The sequence below is a fragment of the Ictalurus punctatus genome, chromosome 5 (genome assembly GCF_001660625.3).
Source record: "Ictalurus punctatus breed USDA103 chromosome 5, Coco_2.0, whole genome shotgun sequence".
Classification (NCBI taxonomy): Eukaryota; Metazoa; Chordata; class Actinopteri; order Siluriformes; family Ictaluridae; genus Ictalurus; species Ictalurus punctatus.
Window position 1 is genome coordinate 19972224 of NC_030420.2, and position 21673 is coordinate 19993896.

Below are 21673 nucleotides of genomic sequence, written 5' to 3' on the forward strand. Positions count from 1 at the left end.
AGAGGTGATTCTAGGGACAGGCAGGAAACTGCAAACAGCCTTCCTATGCTTTTATATATGGTTAGCCAACTATACCTTAGATCAACTGAAAAACTGAAGTGTTCTGCATGCTACATGTTGTGCTAGATCAGGCTTCCCAATTAGATAAGCCATTAAATTCCAACACCAATTCTGAAAAAGTTGGTACAGTATGGAAAATGCTAGTAAAAACAAAGAGGAGTGATTTGTAAATGTACTTTGACTTGTATTTAAACAAACAAAAAAAAACAACATATAAAGACAAGGTATTTTAAGTTTTACCTAGTTTTTTTTAAAGGTAAATGTTTATTTTGAAATTGATGCATGCAACACCTTCCAAAAAAGTTGGTACAGGGGCAATTTAGAAGTAATAGCAATGTGACAAGTTGAAATAAGAAAGTGATGTGAAACAGGTGAGACAAACGTCTAATCATAGCATATAAGTAGCCTCCAAAAAACGCCTAGCCCTAGAATGGGTCGAGGCTTGCTAATCTGCCAACAGATTCATCAGTGAATAAGCTAACACTCTGAGAACAATATTCCCCTAAGACAAATTGTAGGATTTCACCTTCTACAGTGAATCTGGTTAAATCTCAGTGCATAAAGGGCAAGGCCAAAAACCACTTCTGAATGCACATGATCTCTGATCCCTCAGACGTCACTGTGTTAAAAACCGTCATGAGTCTGTAATGGATATCCTGACATGGGCTCGGGAATACTTTGGTAAACCTTTGTAAGTCAACAACATTGCATCCACAGATGCAAGTTAAGGCTTTACTACACAAAGCAGAAGCAATACATCAACACTGTCCAAAAGTGCCGCCGACTTCTCTGGGCCCGGACTCATCTGAGATGGACAGTAGCACAGTGGAATCATGTTTTGTGGTCTGATGAGTCAACATTTCAAATAGTTTTTGGACAGAACAGCCAGCATGCTCGGGCCAAAGAGGACAAGGACCAGCCAAGCTGTTATCAGCATCAGGTCCAAAAGCCAGCATCTGTCATGGTATGGGGGAGTGTTAGTGCCCATGGCATAGGTAATTGCACATCTGTTAGGGCACCATTAATGCAGAAAGATATCTACACATTTTGGAGCAACACATGCTGCCATCCAGATGTCGTCTTTTCCAGGGACGTCCCTGCATTTTCCAGCAGGACAACGCCAAACCACGTTCTGCCCAGATTACAAGGTAATGGTTGTGTAAGCAGAGAGTGTGGGTGCTAGCATGGACTGCCTGCAGTCCTGACCTGTCTCCAATTGAGAATGTGTGGCACATTATGAAGCGCAAAACAAGGCAACAAGGCCCCGCATAATTGCGCAGCTGAAGAAATGCATAATGGATAAATGGTCGGAAATCCTGCTTGATAAACTTAACCAACTGGTGTCTTCAGTGCCCAAACGCTTAATAAGTGTTATTAAAAGAAAAGGTGATGTTACACAGTGGTAAATAGTCGACTGTCCCAACTTTTTTGGAGTGTGTTGCAGTCATCAGATTTGAAATTAGTGTATATTTTCAATAATAAGTAAAACCTCAAATAATTTATTAAAAATGTGTTTTCAATATAGTACAGGGTGAATAGAATAGACTCTTTTCGTTAGTTTTTTTTGCATTTTCCATACTGTCCCAACTTTTTCGGAATTGGGGTTGTACATTGGCTACAATAGGACACCTTTGCTAAACTGTTGGCTTTTATATTCTCTATGGTCTATACTTAAAAAAAAAAAAAGAAAAAAAAAAAAGCTATAAAGGCAATTTGAGCCAAATTCTAGCTAGTAGTGCCAAAATGATGTTGGGCGAGTGTTACATTACATAGCCTAGATTTGTTATACTTTATTATTTCAACCAATTTTAAACTACTCATTTAAAAAACTTTAGTGAAGGACATGAGATCGAAATCATGTTCCACATAAGTTTTTTATTTTGAGTGGGTGTGTCTGTCCCCAAACTTTAATAATAAAAAAGATTGGTGTGCAGAATTTCCAATCATAGTGTGCCTATGAACAATACAGAGAGTTTATGATGAACATATTTGGATTCAGAGGGTGTTATTTTTGAAGGCAACAGAAAGTAATCAGTGCGGTCGAACTCAGTGTTATCCGGAGGCCAAGCTGCATCATCAGGTGGTCGATGTCAACCATAATTATTCTGTTTGCATCCTTCTCTTCTTTCTTCACTTGCAGAAATACACATCTCTATTTGTTTGAGGGGCAACATTGCTTTCTCAGGCCTTCTGAGACTTTAGGTAATTGTGGCATTGGACTCCAGGATGTTTTTGGAAGTGGATTATGGAGGGAATTTGTGGATTCTAGGCTTTAGTGAGTGAGTGTTTGTCCACATATGGTTTGATGTTTGAGTTTTGTCTTAGATAATCTTCAGTTCTTTCAGTTAGTGATGAGGCACCAAGATAAAGGTTTTAGCAAAAGGTTTACAGTTTTGTTTTCTATTCCAGCCATAAGTAGTGTGCAATTGAGACTATTTTGTCGATTATTTTGTGGTAGGTGTTAGGGCTGCACGATTATGGCCAAAATGATAATCCCGATTATTTTGATCAATATTGAGATCTTGATTATTTATCACGATTATTCATTGATTTTAGGGACAACATATTTTTATTTTACTTTCACATTTAAATAAGCAGACCGCTGCTTTCACCTCCATGTTTTGCTACATTCCTGCTAATGTACAAATCTTATTATCAAATTAGACTGATCCTTAAAGTGTATCATCTTGTAGAAGCAAAACATAAATAAAATAGTACCCAAAATATAGGATAACTAAAAATAAAAATGCCATAAACCAAATGAAAATATGAAATCAAATATAACAATATGCAACCAAATGAAAACAATTCAGGCCTATGCAGAAAAGGCAATAACAGTGTTTACAGGAGGAGAGATGCAAGACAATTTCTTTAATAATATTTACAAAAATTTAGGAGTACAGTTTTTAATTAATTTTTTTTTAGAGATGGTAACACTAATGTGCCACAATAGAATGCACAAGTAGGCATGAGAAAACTTGATCTTGTCAAATATGACAGAATTTAGGAACATAGTGTGAGCCTGACACATAAATTTACCTTCTGATAAACTAAATTTAATATTTTCAGTTAATTTTACAGACTGTATGCAAAAAACAACCGTTAACCTGTTCCACCTTGTAAACAAATATAATAAACATCAATGTTCAGTGTTTGAAGTCTGTTCCCCTTAAATATATTTAAAGCTACACTATTAGACATTTTCCACTGTCATGGTTCTGGACTGGAGTCAGTTCTCGAACTGCTCTGTGTATATTGTGTATATATCTGAATAATCTCATATAGGATGTGACTGGGTGAGTTCATTTACCCGTCAGATGCAAAGTGCTTTAGTTTAATGGTGTTCATTAGGGATGCTCCGATCAGGATTTTTACAGCCGATACCGATCCAGATATCAATCTTTTTGTTTAAGCTTTAATCAGGAGGTCTGTCATAAACAGTTAAACGTAAGCTCTCTGCTCATGGGCACTGTTAATTGAATTAAAATAATAGCAATGAGAAATACTGTTGGTTAATTGATAAATAAACAAGCATAAAATATTTCTTTTTAAATATTTTAAACAATAGTCCTAATTAAAAATAGACTAACACAAACATGATCCATATTAGGAAAAAGGCTAATAGCTTTCTAAGGAGATAGCGAATGTATCTTAATGTCAAATTGATATTAAATGCAACCCATAGTAATTAAACATTATTTAATTCTCATTTTATTTATATTTTATGAAGTTATTATAATATCTATTTTGTATATTAAATCATTTATTTATAAATAAGCACATTTTCTGTCTTTACATTTTATTAGTTTTCTGTTTGTTTATCAGTTGTTCGTTTTAGATCGGTTCCCCAGTACGTCTGCTGATAATGTTTTTTTGTTTTTTTTTTTTTTTTGGGGGGGGGGGTCAAAACATGGAAACTGGAGTTGACTTTTCTGATGATATCTGGCAAGCTTAAGTTTAAATGATGTGACTACGCTATGTCTGAGTTAGTGAAGAGCAGTTGCTTGATTATTAAATAATTCCTCACCAATCATAAAGAAGTTTGAATTAAACCCACCTTGTAGCGTTAGCATTATTATTAATTTACTCTGCCCGATGTTGTGTATACACAAGCAGGTGAAAGTTCAGGTCATTTTGTGGGATCAATAAAAGATGGCGGTTTGTGAGATTGGGAAGTTGAGAGAAGCAGATGATGTTCAGTTTTACTCTTTTCATCATAATGGCTTCTCTGCAGTATTTACACACTTGTTCGGTTGACTGAGGTGATGAAAAGCAGTGTGAAAGTAGCTGTTGTGCGGTGTAGATGCATTTTGGACTTCCTGTAGTTTTTATTCTGATTGTATTATACAACTCCGATCTGGTCACTCGCACCGGTGTGAATAAATATTTATTCACAGTCGCACAAGGTACTTTTCAGTCACAAACGTGAGTGAAATGGTTGCACTGTAGAGCCCTGAGTTTATCTGCAAAGTTTTTTCCTGTTCAGCATGATGATGTTTAATGTCCCCGACAACCTCTGTAGGGCCATTTAGCATTGTGCTAGTGTCATGATTTCCCCTCGGAGCGAAACTGGCAGCTCGAGCGCGAAAATACTAACTCTATTTTCGGGTTTTGGCATTACAAAATGACGTCATCCCTGCACCACTCTATGGTGATTGGCTGCAAATTTAGGAAGCGCTTGATTTGATCTGTAGTTGAGTTTTCTATGAGTGGAGGACGACCTTTAAACGGCAATATCGCAGTCAATCATGTCCATGTAATCGTGGGCAGTCAAAATCGTAATCGATATTCGATTAATTGTGCAGCCCCAGTAGGTGGGGGGACCATCTTCACACGTGTCCAGTGAGCACCTAGAAAACACTTCATTAATAAACGTTAATAAATAAAGTAACACTTTATAAGTAAACATTACAGTTTCTTTATATTTATTCACTGTTCATTATTAGTTATAAAATGCCAGTCCATACAGGAGTTCATGGAGTTTTTTGTGATTGTTGTGGACCAAAATGTTTGTTTTTGCTGTGGCTTTTTCGAAATTTGCTGAGCTTTTGTGCTTTTTTTGTGGATAACTACTTGAATTGACAAAATTGCAAATAAATGCAACCTTTAAGCTGTACTCATGTTCAACGCACATGGATTGAAGAGGGCTTTGGCTGAATGAGCGGTGTGATCACATGATGCGTCTCGAAAAATCTGCAGTCATTTTGAAAAATTGCAAGCTCCTCCAAATATTGCAGAATTTGCTTGATTTTGCTTTTATTTCTGTGATCACAAAATCCTGGAGGGACTGAAAGCATTGTGCAATAATCATCACCAGCATAAAAAGAGTTATAACCACAGTTATAATAATTTATATGGGCTTCATAGAAAGTACTATCACATTGCCTTGCACTCTACTGTTGCCTGGGGTGTCCTATATCACATGACAAATTCAGAAAAAAAGGGCAGTGGTTAAGACGTTGGGCTACTGATCAGAAGGTCATGAGTTGAAACCCCAGCACCGCCAAGCCACCACTATTGGGCCCTTGAGCAAAGCCCTTAACCCTCAACTGCTCAGATGAAATGAAATAAATGTAAGTCGACCCTGGATAAGGGCGTCTGCCAAATACCATAAATGTAATAGGATCAGTCTGTTCTTGACAATTCATCCATACTTACATCTTGCCTGTATTGTCATTGTCAAAAAAAAGTAGCTGAGATGTGGGGAAACTCTTGCTTAAAGTTATTTTGAGTAAGGGATTCTGACAGCAGACTTGGTCAAATCTCTTCTTGGGAAGTTTAGGAAATTTAGTGGATGAGTTTGGCGTGCTTCTCACATAGTTGAACATCTGTAGATGGACTTGAATGATGGCCACTGATGTTCCCTGTAACTCTCTCAACATCTGATGCTTACATATAAAGTTTCAGGAAAACACTCACATATGCCATGGGACACTTTTAGAGTAGAAAATGCAGACAAGACTCCTAGCTCCACTGAGATACACTTTAAGCTACAGCTCATAGACATGATCTCATATCCGCCATATCCACCATCTGTTTCAAGTGAATAGTCTGTTCAAGTTGTCTTTGTCCCAAATTGCTGAGAGCACATATTTGCTAGAGATGTGCCAGCACACTCTCTCTCACAAGTTTTTAAGTTCTTAACCTATTTTTTCTCCTTCTCCTGGTATCATTTCTCTCTCCCTGTCATGCCATTGCTCCTTTCATGCACCTTCTTTTCTGTCCCTGGTGCACATTTACTATGTTCTCCTGACACTGTTTTTTCTTTCTTTTCTTTTTTTTTTCTAAGGCAGAATTCTAACATTTAATATGTTCTATTCTGTTAGCATGAGTCAGGTCTCACCTTGGAGGTTACAGGCCCTTTTAGAAGTAATGGATGGATGGATATCGACCTGATTGTGTTCTGATTGCCGTTGTAGTAGGGGAGATTGGCGCTGTCACCTCTTGTTTCATGCTTGAAAGGACTGTGAAGCATAGTCAGCAGTGGCCTTCAGTGCTGGCCAAGCCTAAAAAAAATCATCATGCAAATACGTTTCTTGAAACCATTGGTGTTTGAAGATTCCTTAACCAAAGGCCATATTTCCTCAATGTGTAGTAAAGTTACAGTTCAAAAAAATTTATTCTTTTTACTATTTCTACTTTTCCCTTCTCAATACCTCTGAAAGAAAAGGTACATGTGGCTAGGACGTTGAAGAACATTTTTAAATGGGTGAGGGAACAAGAGAAATTAACTTTTGGTTACAATATATTCCTAGAGGGAGAGAAGGTCATTGCTAAAGGATTATGATGAAAGAGGAGCAACAGAAAAGTGGAAATTGTTACAAAAATGTGTCATTTTTCATGTAAGATATAGATTTCCAAAGATTCTTACAACACTATAGTAGGTGAAAGCCTTAGGGAGAACTATGATTACAGTTAGCTGTATGATTTTCGGTCTGCTTTTGCTGCTGCAGACCAAATTGCACATCATTAGAGAATTCTTTGTTCATGAGTTGAGAATGGCGGTCTTAGAATGCATAATGTGACATGCTCACTGAAGGCCAATTTAGTGCGATTGTGACCAAAAACAGCTGACTACAAAGTTCTGGCAGTGTCAGAAATTAAATATTAAAATCTCATAGTGTGACCACTACTATGGTGCTCATCTAAAAGCCATCAATACGTGGATGGTGTATGATTATGCAAAACTCACGGGACAGCTACAAATAGAGTAGTGGCACTAGCAAAACATTAACAAAACATGTTTCTCTTTATGCAATTACATTTTCTGCATGAGCTCTATTGATGACATAAAGCAGAACATAAGTCTCCTATTGAATTTGAGCAAGATTTTATTGTGATTATTTCACACAGTGTGACAAGTAATAATCTTATAAAACTACTGTAGTTTCAAAGTCTAAAATAGGACTAAAGTTTAATTATCTGTCAACATGGTCCCTTGTAAATTCGTAACAGCTCAATAAGTGTAAAAACCTAGCTAGGGCTAGGGTAGGGTTAGTGCTTGTACTCTTTCTTATGACTTTATTTGTATGAAATCAAATGAAATCAAATACAATACCCTCGCTTGGACAAATTTGAACAAATTCCTCATTAAATCAGGTTCTAGGTGTTTATTTGCTGTTTGTTTGTTTGTCTGGTGGAACCCTTAAAGATTCTCTGCAACAGTTTCCCTATCACATGAGAAGCCCTTTAGAAAACATAAGTCAATCCTTAATTGCTCAGAGTATCCCTGAGGAACCTTTTATGGGACAACAACAGATTGCCAAAGCACACATTGTCATGTGCTGATTTAGACATGATAAAGACCAGAGGTGTTATCTGTCAAGGTGTGCATAGAACAAGTTCTAAATTTGTGCATGAGAACCGCTAGTATGCACAAGAATAGTGGTATTTATCACATGTGTGCCCTCGGTGAACATAAATCCCACACATTCTAAATTGATGTGCTCATGCATGGTCACGCTCATTTACATAAAGAAACACCCCTGGATTCCATACACTGTAAACAACTTCACTTTAAAAATTCCAGCAGCCTGCTTGTGGCATTGCTTGCTGTGGACGATATGGAGCATGTCGAAAAATCTAAGAAGAAGAATTTCACTGATAATTACGTATAGATACTGTTGCACAAAGTATGGTAAAACAAAAATGGTTTATTGGTACTTTTTTAATGAGTTTGTTTAATAAATTAATATGACTTTTAAAAAATATGACTACATGTGTTAATTCAATAAAATTTTTGTTGCTGTATTTGGAATATAACATATTGCAGTTTGAGCAATATGAATGCATGGAAGACATTATGTCATTATTCTAGTAGTTGGGAAATGCCCTACCCATCTCCAATTTCTTTTTAAAATTTGCCAGTGACTAATAGAGATGAACCAAAACTGCACTGGCGAAATTAAATAGACTGTTGACTCAATCATCACTCTCAGCAAAGAGTTTCTAACTAAAAAACAGTTCCCCCCTCTGCAAAGCTGTATGAGCCAAATCTTCAAACAAGATATCAACACAATCAATTGTTAGATGTTCCTTTTATGCAATTTTTCTTGTTGTGAACACTGAAATCAGTAACTACTCTCCCAATTTTTCCCCCATATGATGCCTGTGTTTAGTACAATGGACAAAATGCACAACTTCTTTTTAGTTGTAAACAATTTTTTTAACAACCGTTTCTAGCTTAATATTCAGTTATTTATCCTAAAACATATTATTAATTATGTTTTATTCAGCATGAATTACAAAACTGTAATTGAAAAAATTGTAGTGAGGAATATAAATCTGGACCTGCTCACAGGTCTTGGAAGTGTAAGGGGTTAATTAAAACTGTAAAAACTGCTTGGTGTAAAACTAAATTTTAGCGTTTTTAATATTAAATCCTTGTTATGCACAATGCAAATAGCGATACGTGCATAGCAATCCTGTTGTAGATTAAGAGGTCCAGAGTTTGGCTGTACTCAAATCTTGCGAGTCTGATATACATCAAACCTAATGAAACATATGATATCACAACAAATCAATCCCTGTCAAGATAAACTACAGTTTTTTGACTGCACGGAAAATGACACTCCTTCACTGCTTCGCCAACTCTAGTAATGCCTTCCGTTCGTCATCATGTAAAACATTGTATGGCCACATAGCATGGCAGTAACTGGTTCCAGAGACTATACATCAGCATCACTTCACTAGTTAGTGTTCATATTTTGACAGGATAAAAAATGGGTGCAAAACACATAATGGTAGGCATCATGTTGTCCTGTATGAAAATGTAATAAGTTTCAAAATGTATTAGAATTTATTTTCAGCATGTTAGATTCCCTAGTCTTGTGACTGGAAGTAGCAGCTATGAGCTTGGGAAACTTTGGGATCGAATGTGTAAAAACCACTTTCTTTCATATGTACTGATATGGGCTGATTGTGTCATCTTAGCACTTAGTAACAATTAGAAACAGTTGCAGTCTAATTTTAAACTTAGATAATGTATATTTGAAGGTAGGTATATTTGTAGGTATATTTGTAGGTAAGCTCTTATGCATCATCATCATTAACAAAGGCATTAAGATTATTGTTACCATTCAAAGGGAAGTTGCAGTCAGGTGACATGGCATTTTGCACATTGCATGACCATTAAACGGTGCCTCTAAATCACGTCATCAGCTTCTTTGTGTCCAGCGAAGCCACGTGACTGTTATCTGTGTGAACAAACAGTTTGAAAGCTCTTCACTTTCCGCTTTTCTTGAATGAAAACAGAAATATATATATACATATATACATATATATATATATATATAATGTATATGTATATATATATATATATATGTATATATATATATATATATATATATATATATATATATATATATATATATATATATATATATATAATTCCCTCTTCTGTCACTATCTTAGCGGAATGAGTCAGAGAAAATTCTGAGTGTGTGTTAATCCCTGCTTTCGCTATATTACAGATCAGTCGGGTCAGGTCGGATTATTCGGCCATCATGGGGAATAAACAGGATGAGGATGGTTATTGTGCTATGCCAAAGGTGGAGGAGGTGCTTGCAAGCTACCCCTCTCCATTGACGGCAGCAAAATTAGGGGGACTGGCTTTGTTGTAGCCTATGAGGCAGCGGGTCTCACTTGTGGGTCTCTGCGTACAATGTCAGTGTTGCAGGCCTACCAGGCACAGAAGGCGAGTGTGGTGGCCCACCTCCCCTTGCAGAAAGCCAGGGGGACTGGGAGGCCACAGTCGCTGCCTGATAGTAGGCCTGGTTTAAAAATGAAAATCAGTGCCAAAAAGGCAAGAAGAAGTACTTATGGGCTGCGGAGGGAGGTATTAGGGGATAAGAGATTGTTAGGGCAGTTAGCCCCCAGTATTACTGTAGAGCTCCCCTGGTCAATGTCATCCCAAGTTTTCAGTTTTCTCTGGTCAGGGACCTGTCACAGGGCAACGAAAAGCTGAAGCTTTCCCTCCAAAAAAATGTGGAAAGTTAACATCTCTATGAGACAATTATGGCAGTGTTGAATCTGTGTAATCTGAACCATACTCTTCGGATATACAGGTTCAGGATGTTGACGCTCAAACTTATCGTTCCACAAATTCAGTTTGAGGATTGGTTTGTGATGATAGATCTAAAAGATACATATTCCACATAGAAATATTGCCCAGTCACAGGAAGTTCATGAGGTTCGCATTTGGAGGCAACGTCCATCAAAATTGGTTCTTCCTTTCAGTCTAGTTTTATCCCCTTGCACCTTCACGAAGTGCATGGATGCCTTGCTGGCTCCCGTACGACTCCAGGCCAGCCGTGTATCAAACTACATGGACGACTGGTTAATTCTAGTGTGGTCCAGGGTGTTGGCAATTCAACATCAAGCTGTTGTTCTTGCCCACATAAGGAGCTTGGAGCTCATGTTGAACCTCAGGGCAAGTTGCTTCTCCAGTCAGAGGATGACTTTTCTAGGGGTTATATGGGATTCGAATACGATGAGGGCATGTCTATCCCCAACACACATAGGGTCAATCCTATCAACATTGAGCAAGAAAAAGTTAGGTCTGGGCTTATGGCAGCTGCAGCCAACATCATACCGTGTCATTTGGCAATGCTTACATGCTCTGAGAACTTGGAGTTATCCCTGGTTTCTAGCTTCAGGTCACACTCTAGGAATGTCTCTGTATTGCAAGATGGTAATGATAGATACCTTCTTCATGAGCTGGGATTAGGTTTTAAACGGCTGTCCAGCTCACGATCTCTGGAGCAGCCCATTTCTAGAGTTGCATATAAATATAGAAATGTGGGCTGTATTCCTAGCACTGAAATTCTTTCTCCTCATTTGAGAGGTCACCATGTGTTAGTTATGACAGACAACACAGCGGTGGTCTCATATATCAACCACCAGGGAGGGTTAAGTTTTCTCCGCCTGTTCAGGCAGGATCAACTAATTTTTCTCAGTGCAAAGGAAAAGTTTTTGTCAGTGAGTGCAATGCAATGTGAGGGCAACTGGAATGTGGGGGCACACATCCTGTCGATGCAGGTGCAGAGGTCTGGGGATTAGAGACTCCATCCACAAGTGTTGGAGTCCGTATGGCAGAGGTTCTGCCAAGCGGAAACAGATCTGTTCATCTCTGAGGAGACAACACACTTCCCGATGTGGCTCGCCCTCACTCCTCCCGCAGCATTAGGACTGGACACCATGGTACACACGTGGCTGAGGTCACGTATGTACACCTTTCCCCTGATCACTCTGCTCCCACAAGCTCTAGAAAGAGTTTGCCAAGACCGTCTATGTCTGCTGCTAATAGCACCTTATTGGCAAGCTTGAATATGGTTCTTGGAGATAATATCTCTGCTAGATGGCACTTTCTGGGAGATTACCATTTGCAGAGATCTATGTCTCAAGCCAGAGGGTTGACTTGCATCCTTGTCTGGAACTATGGAAACTGTGGGTCTGGCCCCTGAAGGGCACCAGTTCATAGATTCTGGTCTCTCAACTGAGCTGGTAGAGACCATGTTAAACACTAGAGCACCAGTCACAAGAAAATTATATGCGTTCAAGTGGCAACGTTTTGTATTGTGGTGTGAATACCTTCAGTTAGACCCAGTAAACTATGCGATACTTATAGTCCTGGAGTTCGTACAGGAACGTTTCTCAGTATTACTGGCGTATTACGCCAGTAATATCAGTCCGAATTAGCTCAGTTTGGATTGTAATCTGCAGCACTGACTACTGACGATCTCTTTGAGGTGGCTCCTTCTACAATCAGGGTTTACATGGCCACCATTTCGGCCAGCCATGCCCCTATTGATGGAGCTTCTGTAGGGCAACATCCTCTAACATCGAGGTTTATGTGTGGTGTCAGACAGCTGACCATGCATACCTTCCTGGGACCTTTCTGTGGTCCCGGAAGGTCTGTCAGGTGCCCTATTTGGGCCATTAGGGTCAGCTTCAGAGAAGCTTCTGACTCGAAAGGTAGCTCTTTTTGCTGGCCCTGACATCTCTCAAGTGAGTATAAGATCTGTAAGCTTTCTCTGTTGTCTCTTCCTGCCTCGAATTTGCTCCTGGATTAGCCAAGACTTTCCTATATCTTAGGCTGGATTATTTCCCTAAGTGCCTATTTCTGCTGTGCAGTGGATAGTGTGGCAGGCTTTCTGCCCTCCTCCATTCCTTTCACTGGAACAAGACAAATTGCACCTACTGTGTCCTGTAAGGGCTCCTTGTACTTACATCCACCGCCCTGGCGAGTGGCGTAAGTCAGAATAGTTGCTGGTCTGCTTGCCAGTGACAGTAGAGGTGTTGCTGTGTCAAAGCAGCGCATCTCTAATTGGATAGTGGAAGCAATCTCTATTGCTTATGAGGTGCACGGTCTCGCTACGCCTCTGGGCATAAGGGTTCATTCCACTTGGGTGGGGGTCACCCCCTCAAAGGATTTATCTAAAGGGGTACCCTTACAGGATGTGTGTGCTGCAGCAATGCTGCACACATTCATTTGGTATTACAGTTTAGTCAAGGGTCTTGCAGTGTCCCTCAGACACAGACCTCAGCCACAGGGTATACTCATTCCCCCAGCATTAAGCTCACATAATGTTGAGTTCCCTTTGACAGGGAATGTCTGGGTTATGCATGTAACCCTGTTCCATGAGAAGGGAGCAAGACGTTGCGGAGCTTTGTCATTCCCGGGTATGCTTGTAATTGCGTCTTTGCTTCAGACAAAGAGAAGCTGATGATGTCGTTTACAGGCGCTGTTTGACGGTCACATGACACGCGAAATGCCACGTCTCCGGACCACTGCAAGCCAATAAATTGGCATGATTTTACGCACACTTCAGAAACCAGTCATGTGTGGTGGTGTTCCCACTGCATTAAGCCCACATAATGTCTCGTTCCCTTCTCAGGGAACAGGGTTACATGTTAGCCCAGATGTTTTTATATTAATGTTTAATACCAGTAAAATTACTAATACCAAAAATGTTCCAATACCATCTGTGAAGAAAAGTCAGCCTTGAATTTGCTTAAAGTGGTCCATTTCATTTGCTCAAACTAACATATATGAAAGTGTATCAACTAGTATTAAATCATCAGGTTGCCTTAGGTACAAAAATGAGGGCACATTGATATATTTTGTATTCTTTGTAATTACTGCAAGCTGAACAAAACGACCTAATTTAAGTATTGCCTATTTTCACATAACAAAAGTACTCAAATAAATACTTTGCCAAAAGTGAAGCAAATCTATTCAGCTCATTTTTGTATACTTCAATTCATTTCTAAATAAAGCACTGACTTCATTGATTGGTGATATTGCTCTGCAAAAATATTTTACTGCAGACCTCAAACTCAGTTTGCATCAGTTAGCACTTGTGCTCTCATTTCAGAAAATTAGGAGTATTTAGGAGAACAAAAATTCAGAAGCACCCACAAAAGTGTTTGGTGTACCATTATACAATATCCACATGCCATCTGGAATTACATACATGCATAAATATGTGCCTGTACCCCATTCTACCTTAATAAAAAATAAATAAATAAATACAACACCTTGCTTGTTTCCACCTTGCTTTAACCCAATGACTTACTGTATATGCAGCTCTTATTGTGCATGCTACATCTTAGTTTGCTATCTCTTAGCTATATAATAGCTTGAACTTGAAAATATGCAGCTTTTCTTTTATACTTTTTCTTTATTATTGTTGTTCACTATTGTTGTTTTTATTCCTTCTACTTTAATTAAATTTGCATTACTATCATCACATTCTTTTATATTCGGAAATGTATTTATAAATTGTCTTTAGGTATTAGGCTTATAGGTAGAGATCGACCAATATTGATTATTGATTATTTGCATGTTATTTGCCAATAACTGATATGCAGAACTGATATTTATTCATTGTTTTACTTCTGTTTTTGACACAATGATAAGAACAAACCATTTTATTTATAACAATTTTGTCAAATTCACTTCCTCCTTACATATAAAACAAAACAAAACTCTTATTTATAGACCAATAAATAAATGTTACTAAAGTGTCTTTTAAAAAAAAAAAAAAAAGCTTCAGTGAGGTAAACAGATTACGTGACTCCATGATATCTACTTATAGGCGCTTAGGCTTATAAATAAAATGCTTTGATACTCCTCCTCCTCCTACTACTAATAATAATAACAGCAGCAAGAAAAACAACAACAACTACTACTACTACTACTACTACTATTATTATTATTATTATTATTATTATTATTATTATTATTATTATTATTATTATTATTAGGGGCACCGTGGCTTAGTGGTTACACGTTTGCCTCACATTTCCGGGGTTGGGGGCTCGATTCCTAACTCTGTGCTTTGTGCTCAAGCCATGTAAGTGAAGTGTTAAACATGTAGACTATGACTGATTTAACTGGCTAGTCATTTATCACCAACAATCATTTTTCTGAGATTAAAAAAACAAACAAAACAAGGACATCTGTGGATTCTAGCACAGCACAAACCAGGATGATATGCCTGAAGGATAACATTCCTTTGCCTGATTTAGCTAGCTACTGTAGGCTATGGCACTCAGTATCTCAATGCTGTTCCCCATCATCACAACCTCGAACAGCTGATTTGGAATTTATAAATGTTTGTTTATTTTTTAAAACTTCACTGTTCTTCTTCTGCACTTTCTCTGCACTGCCTTCCCTCTTTCCCTTCATTGTTCTCTAGTCTACATGCATCCACAAAGAGAGGAAATTCCTATTGAAAGTTTCTGAGTGGTAGTTTCATAATGGTGGTGCTGCTACATGGTATGTATATACCATATACACACAGTGATTTTGTTTGTCTCAAACTGAATATATAGAAGGCATATTGTATACTAAAAAAAGTGTCATATTAGAACACCACCAATGGTGTCATTACTATTTTGAACATGCAATTTAGTTAGCAGATTGAGGCACAGCCTGTGTGTAGGCACAGAGGAGGTTAGGCTAAATTATTGCAGGGTTCAGAATAAAAATTAAAGTGAACTCATAATTTCTCAATTACAGCTGCTTTCAGAAAGCAATGAAATATGCATCATCATCTATTTTATGCCTCAATTAGCATACCGATGACACAGTGAATAAACAACATGTTGTTTCTCATGATTTTACTTGTTACATACCAGAACAAATAGGAGGGTCGAAAGAGTTTAACCTGTATTGCTAATTATAGAAGAAACAATGTTAAACCAAACAAAATAAACCAAAGACCAAAAAAACAAAATAAAAAAAAAAGAAAAAATACCAGAGAAGACAGAATGGGTTGCGTATTAACGTAATAAACAGACATTGGTCTCACAATAGTGACATATTGGATGCTTGTAAAACACCCTCCAACTCAGCTTCAACTTTAAGGAAGTGCAAGGAAGGATGGAGGAAGAAGTCAAGCAAGATGAGGAAGATGAATGCCAGTGAGAGATGAAAGCAGAGAAGAGGGAGGATTGATACTGGGGAGTTTTCTAATGAGTCACAGGTTCAATGCATGTGCTTTACTTGGAGGAGATTGGCCCTGTGATAAATGGCTCAATTTGAATCGCTTCAATTAGAGAGAAAACTTTTGCATACTGATTTGGGTGAAGAAGCAAGAAAACATGCGAGTGTTCACACACTCACCCCCCAGAAACGTGATAGAAGCTCTGCCTTCTTCTCAGCTGAAGAAAGATATATGAGGCTGGCACAGCCTCTTCTCTTTATCTCTCTGAAGAGCAACATTATCCTCTTAAAAACACTTCAAACACACAGAAGTAGGTGGGCCTGCCGTGCATTGATTGTGTTCCTCTTGTCTGCAGCCAGCTGGCATGTTAACGTGCTCATGCGTCTTCATTAAGCACAGAGACAGTAAGACAGGGCTCCTCAATACTGCAAGATCGTCCCTCCATCAAATGCTTAAATTGTGACATTTGGAGAGTTACTTATAAGGAAATGCTTGAATCATTCTCGCACATTGCTATGTGTATTTCTGGACCCTGATTGCAGTATACAATGTGACAAACATCTACAAAGTAGGAGGAGAAGTGCCGTTAAAGAGAGGAAAAGAAAACTGTCATGCCTCTGCATTAGCTGAATACAGAAATATTACCTTTAGTATGATTGGTTAATTAAGACAAAGTATGGCAGTAAGCAGCATAGAGAAGTTATATTTCATAACCGCACTTAAATAGCATAGTATGGGATTTTGACTTATAATACACAAGTGTTCATTAAAAAACATTATTAATAATTAATACGCAATTCCATAACAGTCAAACCCATAGCATACAAATTGGCATTTATTCCACAACCAATCATCTTTACACAAGGGCTGCATTATTTCAAATGAATGACGTTGGTTTTGCTAAGAAAAGTTACTAATACTAATCCCACTCATAGCACAAACACATTCTCTCCCTCTCTCGCGCTCTCTCTCAATCACACACACACACACACACACACACACACACACACACACACACACACACACACACACACATATTCAATTTACTCTATAATTACTATAACCAGTCATTCCCTCAGCAGCCTCTATTTGAGCTCTCTTGAACTTAATATGACAAAAAATACAGCTTGTCACATTACAGAGAAAGCAGAAAGCAATGGTCCTGAAGCCCTCTGTCTTGAAGACTTTCCTATATCTAAAAACCTAAAGGTTTTTACCTCTGACTTTCACGAAATGCTGACAATGAGGACTCCTTCCAAAATGAAGGACATCTCCTCAACAATCACGGATTTCACCCACACAATTGCTTGTGCATGTTGTTACTATAGAAATGACAACCAAGTAGAACTAGTTTGTCTACTTTGTTTTGTTTTGTTACTGTATATTCATCCATTTTCTTATCCTATACAGGGTCACAGGAAGCCTGGAGCCTATCCTAGGAAACTTTGGGCACACCCTGGACAGGGCACAATCGCACACACTCTATGGACAATTTAGAGACACTAATCAGCTTACAACGCATGTCAACTAATATAACTATATATATTTTATTATAATATCTGTTAGAGTCAAATGTCTCAAGTGAATCTTATTAGGCAGATAGAAGGTGCAGTGTTTTTGAGCAAGTGCTAAGTTTTTCAAGTATGACTAACAGAATATGTTCCATTTAGGAGTGGAGATGGTCCAAAATTTTATCTAATATCTGTGTGCTCAGAAGCCACTATGCCTCCAACTTCCTTCCTTTCTGCCGATAAAAGAGAGAGGGAGAAACTTTGCAGTGACGAGGCCAGGATAGGCTATAAAAAACAGAGAGAAAGAAAGAGAGATGATGAGCTACAGACTGGGGGGAGGTGTTGGGGGGCTAGGCTTGGGTTGGGTTGGGGGGTGGGGCGTTGATAGGGGTACTGTGGTGTAGAAGGTAGCATTGCCACCTCACAGCACCAGGATTCATGGTTTGATTCTGAGCTCAGGTTTCTCTCTGTACAGTTTTTGCATGTTCTCTGTTGTGTGCCTGCATGAGTTTCCTATGGGTTCTTGGGTTTTACTCCTATGATGGACATCCAGGGTGTGTTCCAGTCTCGCACTCAGTGTTCCAGGGATAGGTTTCTGCTCCACTGAGACCCTGACCATTATAAAGCACTTGAAGATGGATGATGGATGGATGAATTGAAGCTGGATGAATGTATGAATGAATGAACTAAAGATGTTTCCCATACAACAGTGACAGCAAAAAAACCCTCTGTTTTTGGTTCATCTATTATTTCTGCCCGAAGACTAATTGACGCTAAATATATTAGAATATTATGATGGCCTCACTTTGGGTATTACTATTATAACTTTTAAGAAGAGAGTGACAATAAGTGCACATGATTAGCACACCTTAGCTGAGTTTAAGGACATGGAAAGCTGTCCCTCTTTTTATGAATAAACAGTAGCTAGTTTTCATTAGGATACACAGCTTGTGCAGGTGTATGAAGTAGGGCAGTTATGCCTAGACAGAATGTTCAAGCACTGTGGAGGCAGTAGAGCATGATATTGAGCTTTCTGTCGTGTTCACCTGTCAGGAGTAAATGGGGCCTTTCTGCCGAAACACTCCACAGTCACTACAAAGGCGCTCAGCTATGACTGCCGCTGCGGCTATATCAGGTGGGGCTGCCAAGACATGGGACAACACTTAATGCTTCAAACCTGCATAGGATTGCTGTGTACTGCAAGGTTTTCTCCTAGGAACGCTTGGATTTCCTGAAAGAGAAAAACACTTTATTTATTTATTTCCTGTATATTTATTTGGTTATTTCTGAAGAGATTGATTAAGGGCATACTTTTTGTATTTTACCATCATCCTGCATGTACAGGCTACAATCATTTTGACCCAGTGGTAATAATCTGTTTTTTATTTGTATTTGAATTTACACATATCAGACCTAACATTTAAGCCACCTGCCTAATATTGTGTAGGTCCCACTTGAGCCACCAAAACAGCTCTGACCCGTCAAGCTATGGACTCCACAAGACCTCTGAATGAGCTCTGTGGTATGGGGCACAAGGACGTTAGCAGTAGATCCTTTATGTCCTGAAAGTGGAGAGGTGGGGGCTTCATGGATCGGACTTGTTTGTCCAGCACATCCCACAGATGCTCGATCAGATTGAGATCTGAGGAATTTGGAGGCCAAATCAACACCTTGATATCTTTGTCATGTTCCTTAAACCACTCCTGAACAATTTTTGCAGTGTGGCAGGGCACATTATCCTGCTGAAAGGGGTCACTGCCATTATGGAACACCATTGCCATAAAGGGGTGTACTTGGTCTGCTACAATGTTTAGGTAGGTGGTACATGTCAAAGTAACATCAACACGAGTGCCAGGACCCCAGATTTCCCAGCATAACATTGCCCAGAGCATCACACTGTCCCTGCCATCTTGCTTTCTGCCCATAGTTCATCCTTGTGCCATCTTTTCCCCAGGTAAGCGATGTACATGCACCCAGATGTCCAAATGATGTAAAAGAAAAAAAGGCCACCTTTTTCAAGTTCCAGTTCTGATGCTCATGTGCCCATTGTAGGTGCTTTTTCCGGTGGACAGAGGTCAGCATGGGCATTCTGACCGGTTTGTGGTTATGCAGCTCCATAAACAGCAAGCTGCAATGTAATGTGTGTTCTGAAACCTTTCTATTATAGCCAGCATTACCTTTTTCAGCAATTTGTGCTACAGTAGCTCTTCTGTGGAATCGGACCGGACGGGCTAGCCTTCACTCCCCATGTGCACCAGTGAGCCTCGGGTGCCCTTGACCCTGTCGCTGGTTCACCGGTTGTCCTTCCTTGGACCACTTTTGGTCGATATTAGCCACTGCATACTGGGAACACCTCACAAGACCTGCGGTTTTGGAAATGCTCTGACCCAGTCAACTGGCCTTCATAATTTGGCCTTTGTCAGAGTCACTCAGATCCTTACGCTTACCCATTGTTCCTGCTTACAACACATTAACTTTGAGAACTTACTGTTCACTTGCTGCCTAATATATCCCACCCCTTCACAGGTGTCATTGTAACGAGATAATCAATGTTATTCACGTCACCTGTCAGTGGTTTTAATATTATGGCTAGTATATTAGCCTAACTATGCATTCACTTAAATTGTTTTCACACTAAAAATTCTTGTTGTTTTAGGCAATAACTTTTTTTGTTATGCCATTTTCTCCAAATCTAAACATTTGCCAGTTTTTAATCACCAGCTAGCAATCCCCTATCATATGTAGCATTGCAAATGTGTGGAGGTTTTTTTTTGTTTGTTTTTAAGTAAATCTGGTTGAATCTAAGCATGCTTATTGTACTAAAAATGTGCATTTTTATTAATATGCTTGAAGGAAGTTTTGTCACCACATGCACATGCCTACTGGTGGGTAGTTTGATCACTTTTCTATGGATTTGGTTACAGGCAATTGAAATGCTTCCCCTTTGTGAAGCAGCAGATTCATAATGTCTAAACACAGAATGGTGGCTGCCCTTAATTGCATAAAGTCGAGCTCCACTAAACTTGTTACTGTGTGGAGAGACATATTTTAGCAAAATTGCAAGTGGACATACAGTTTCCATTAGAAAACAAGGAAATGGTGACATTTAGGTCAATCAATTAAAACACATGCTTTAAAACTGTCATAGCAATTATATTCTTTCCTGTGGGATCACTTAAAGAATATTTGTCTTATTATTATGTATTGTTTCTGACCAAAAAAATGTAGTAGTACTTTTTTATGGAGAAACACTAACACTGTCTATACAGTGTGCCTTAGAATTAAGCTCAATGGTGACAGTTGTGCTTTGGCTCTGGTATATTGAAGGCAGTAATTTGTCTTTAGGAACATTCAAATATAACTTATCTAAATTCCTTTGCATTTACATTCATTGCATTGCATTGCGTTTTGAACTGAGCACATCCACTATGCTTTTTGCATTTTTTTTTTTCTTAGTGACCAATTTTTCTGGTATATAAAAGGCTCAACAGCCACTATCATGCTTTGCCCTAGACACAGGACTTTTCTGCCAATTGGCAAATTACATCACACCTCAGCTCAGGTGACATGCTCCATGTTTCACCTTCCCCGAATCTGGTGACAAGCAATGAAACAAGCCAAGTGAGATGAATGTATGTGCCTGGGATTGATGTTGCTGTGTCTCCAGGAGCACAGTGGGTGGTGTGGAATTCAGTTGGGACTTAAGAGGCGAATGCTTTTTTGAAGTGGAGTTAGATATGAAAGTTATATTCTAAATTAAAATATTATTAGCATTAATAACAGACTCTATTTAAGGGCAGTGATACACAGGGTTGGGATGGCTTACATGGCTGCACACACATCTATCAAAGTCATTACTGTGGATTGGAATAGTAGCAAAAGGTGAAGAGAGCATATAAATTGCTCGGAAGCAGCACCAGTGCCCTCTAATGATAGATTGCTGGGCTGTTTTTTGCAAACTATGATCTTGAGCAATTATTTGGTTCGTGTAAAGTGGTTTGTACCGTGCAGTATGTAATGTAAGCTGATACTAGTGAGTTTATGCTTTTTCCTATTGAGATCCCTTAGTAGCCTTGTGTATTGCTCGAATGTTTCTAAGGTTTTTATGGCAGCAATTACAACCTTACGATGGTGCTGAATCTACTTGAA

At 38.7% G+C, this 21673-nt stretch overlaps 1 protein-coding gene across 1 annotated transcript in view; it reads left to right on the forward strand.

Annotated features, from left to right (window-relative positions):
• The window catches only part of grid2 (glutamate receptor, ionotropic, delta 2), a 522151-nt gene that overhangs the window by 277866 nt on the left and 222612 nt on the right, over window positions 1-21673 (forward strand). The gene's annotated exons all lie outside the window — the stretch shown is intronic.